At 42.1% G+C, this 4,121-nt stretch overlaps 1 long non-coding RNA gene across 1 annotated transcript; it reads left to right on the forward strand.

Annotated features, from left to right (window-relative positions):
• Nucleotides 1-981: 981 nt before the first annotated feature.
• On the forward strand, nt 982-3,441 carry LOC109860133. The gene is made up of 3 exons (XR_002250786.1): nt 982-1,513; nt 1,868-2,348; nt 2,433-3,441. It is a non-coding gene; the product is annotated as an uncharacterized LOC109860133 (long non-coding RNA).
• The last annotated feature ends 680 nt before the right edge of the window (nt 3,442-4,121 follow it).

The following is a 4,121-nucleotide window of genomic DNA, read 5'->3' on the forward strand; positions in this document are numbered from 1 at the left end:
CATTCATCATAAAGTACACACACGGTATCAAAGAGAGGGACGAGGAGAACACACATCTCCGCCGTCCAAGAAGTCGGCGGCTCACTCGCGCGAAACATTCATCTTCCATCGTATACGTCACGAACCACGACAGAGCGAACCTTCTCGCCTCTCTTCCTTGTAAAGTCAAAGACGAATTTACAGGAGAATTGTGTTTGAAACGAATAGTTTTCGCGATTTTCTTACTATGTTTCAAATCATGTTTTCTCATCTTATCAGATCTATTTTATACACATATGTGCATACTGAAAAAATGAGAGTTTTATGAAGAGCGATTGATAAGTATCTGAAACAAAAAAGCAAATAACAATTTGAAATATCTGGCAAATTCGAAGTCTAACTCGTAAATTTTGACTAGTGAGACAGTTGAAGTGCGAGCTGGTGCAAAACTCACATGTTGAAGTACAATATTGAAATTTGCTTTTATTTATCTCGACTTTGATCTTTGATAACAAGTCATTTGCCAAGTGCGAATGAGAGCGCGTGCAGATTTGAGCGTTTTGATATAACAAATGATTAACAGGCAAGCGAGCAGAGCGTAGTTGTCGACATCGCGCGAATAATTATCGCGCGCAGCGTGTCGTTGGTGCAGCGTCAATTAAGTGTTTTCACGATGCCGCGATCCGGCAACTTTATGCGCGCACCGAGCGTGCACTACGTCTTAAAGTTTTTTTCACGTCAGCGATGTACGTGTTTCACCGACCGCCAGGCATCGTTCTATCGATCACAGCGGGCGCTCGAGCGAATCGAACCCCGGTCGTCTAATCGCGCCAACGACAACTTCCTTGAGCGATCCCGTGAGCAATGAACATCTGCAAAAATCATGTTCTGTGTTCGCCGTTAATTATTCACCTCATCAATCGGAATCGGTACAGTGCAACTTTTTCGATAGACGAAGATAGAAAATTATCTCTATTTGTGACAATTGTGTTAAATGACATGTGACAATGAAGTTGACATATTTCTAAATTTGAACATTGATTTCAATCTATTTAACATAGTTCAGTGATTTAATTACTCGTATTTTTTTTAGCGGCATGATGTTCATTTCGTTTTCGATTTCGTAAAAGATAACGTTTGTTTATTCGAACGCGCCAATTGAGAGACACAAGTGTTGAATATCTCGGACATATAAACGCGGAGACTCGCTCGCATCTGCTAACCGACGACGGTGTGACACAAAGTGGGAGGCAATTGCAAACAGACCCACGCCTTGCTGCTTGATATTTGCATTGGTTGCGGAAACCAGACTGCGTCGATCGCGCTCGGTCGAATAAATGAATTTAGATTTGTGAGTTCGCCGAGTGCAAGCAGTTTCCATTGCTAGGCCGTATCTGAATTCGCTTAGCAACACGCGCACACTTCATATTTCGGACGGTGCTGATGTCGCGAATAACAAACAATCGTTTGTACCACTTTCTTATCCTATTCGTTTCTACGCCACTTTTATACGCATCAAAGCAACAAGTTTCTAGTAAGAGAATATTTTATGTCTCATGTGTTACACAATTGTGTTTTATAAGTTTACTAATCTGTTTTGTTTAAATTTTTATCGTTATCTATCTTATCTATTGCTACACTTAAATGATTGTAATCAACGATTTTTGCAATTTTGATTAGAGAAAAAAAATTAACACTTAATAAGTTTTGTTTTTCACTGATGCAGGTGAATGATAATTACTTAAAGAGCGATAAGTTAGATATTTAATTAATTTATCTTCTCACGTTGTAAAGACAAACGTCACTGTTTATCAGAAACGTCATTGTTTACTAGAAAAAAATAAAAATATTTGTTTATAAAAAACATTCTTATATATATTTTTTCTAGACATTTATAAGTTCTAGGTCAGCAGGAGCGAACAAGAAAAAGACGTAGAAAGGAGATGAAAATAAGGCAGGAGGAGGAAGGAAGATCGATGCATAAAGACTGCGGATCGAGTCCCAGTTTGCATAATTCATTCGACTGGTCGGCGAATGCATATTATACCTCAGGATATCTAGCCGGCTCGAACAGCGGGATCAGGATGCAAGGACCTGCGCTCTGAATATGAGGTCGAGTCGCCAAATCGTCTGAAGATGGTTCGGCATCGATAACCGCAACTACTAGCCGTCGCGAGGACGCTAGGATCTAAAAGGATCGGGTGTGTGTGCGTGTCCCTCAAAGAGAAAAATATTTCGTAACATTTGCGAGATATCCTGACCCGACTACGAAATTATGTCATTGCACGAATTTCAAGGATTTTGTTGAAATCCGCATTTCAAGCGGCGAGCGCAGTATGCCATTCTAAGTTGCGGCATTTTTTTATTTTGTAATATAACTTTTGCAATAACTCGTTTCAAACTTTAACAATTATCTTCATGAAGTTGTAAAAAAAATATTCTGTATGTTGTAGGTACAGCTGTACGTTAAAAGTAGTTCGTGACGATGCAAGCGCGAAAAAAAATTAAAGTTACGAGATATTTTCGACGACTCATGTTGAACGTTAAGCGATTTAACTCGCTCAAACGTTCAGTAGCGTTACTTACAAGCGCGCGGCATCTGCTCCACCTGTCTATCGATTTTTCCGGAAGCGTCGTCGGGGCGGCTTCCTCGTGGCGGAAGGTGCGTGCCCATATGGGTGGACCGGATCTCTCCCTCGTTCCTTCCATCTCGTCTCTTACACCTCAAGGAACCCACCCCAGGCGAACCGGAATCAAGTTCAATTGTCTCGCGGTGGCTTTTGGACGCGTGAGAAATCTGCGAGCAGCTGTTTCGCCGGGGGTTGCTCTCGCTGCTCGTCGCCGGTAGCGTGTGACGTCACGTCACGTTTTACTTGTCGTTTACTTGGTCAAACGAGGAGGACGTGATCATATGTGCGACGACGGGGAGAGAGAGAGGGAGGAAAAGGGAGAGACGCGCGTATATTATTGCGCAGTGCGCGGATGCAAATTAGAGACGTCTCGAAGGGGTTAAAGTTAAGGGTTCGAACGAGACCCTGAGGGCGCCGAAATACTGGCTAGACCTCCTATAAGAGGAAACAGGCAGAGTTTCTCGATATCCTCTTTCGGAAATCTCTCGCCGCTCTTTCTTTATTTCTACGTGTTTCCCACGACCGCCCTCCCGTTACTCGCTTCGGTATTTTAATTAGGTCTACTGTTGTTGTTACTTCTAGTTGTGCTTCCGTAACAATGCGATTGTGATCTGCTCGTCATAAGACTGATTGTACGTTACGTATATAATTATGCTATGTTTTCGTTTAGGGTTTAAGTACAATGCAATTGTGTCGAGAAAATTGGGACGCTATTTTTGAGAATGACGAAATAATTTTTTGTTACTTATATACATCACATTGTGTATTGCGCGTTTTAGTAGTTTCTTTATTATTTTCAAATTTTATTTTTATAATAAATAAATCTGTGATAGTGCGGGATTTGCACATTTACAAAAATATTTTTACAACTTTAATATCTACATCTAACAATGTTTTCTTTATTGATAATTTTGTTTTTCTTTTTTTCGTAAGATTTTTATCTTTAATAAAAGAGAAGAAATAAATACTGAAGACGAATTGGCGCAACCGGTAGTTGAAGAACTACTACCGCACACCAAATCGGAAAGATGTGCACGCGAGATTAGTATCGTCAAGTTCCGGATGAGAGAAATTACAACAGTCCCTTTTACATTTTCAATTGCTCTCGTACTACCGCCGACTACCTCGCGACTTGATTTGCCGATGCGAAATCTTTCAATCCGTCGTACCACAAATTGCACGCCTCTCTACGTGACGCGTATGCGAATGCGAGCGACGTAAGCAACGTGGCTGATTGCGAGCGAGAGAGCGAGTGCTCGCCGGAGGCAGAAGCACTCCCGCATAAAGACAGTGCGGCATGTCTCGTCGTCGTTCTCTTCCTTCTCTTCCTCCTCCTTCTGTTTCTCGTCGTCGTCGTCGTCGTCGTTGTCGTCCTCTTCATCGTCGTCGTTGTCGTCTTGGTGGCATTTTGAATTGCAGATAATCGAGCACGATCGACGAGGACGATAATCGGCCCCGGCGCTTAGACATGCAGTGACTTATCTTCGGGCAACCGAGGGTTACCTGTCTCGG

Source organism: Pseudomyrmex gracilis, unplaced genomic scaffold (genome assembly GCF_002006095.1).
Source record: "Pseudomyrmex gracilis isolate BER0280 unplaced genomic scaffold, ASM200609v1 scaffold_0, whole genome shotgun sequence".
In the NCBI taxonomy this organism is placed as follows: Eukaryota; Metazoa; Arthropoda; class Insecta; order Hymenoptera; family Formicidae; genus Pseudomyrmex; species Pseudomyrmex gracilis.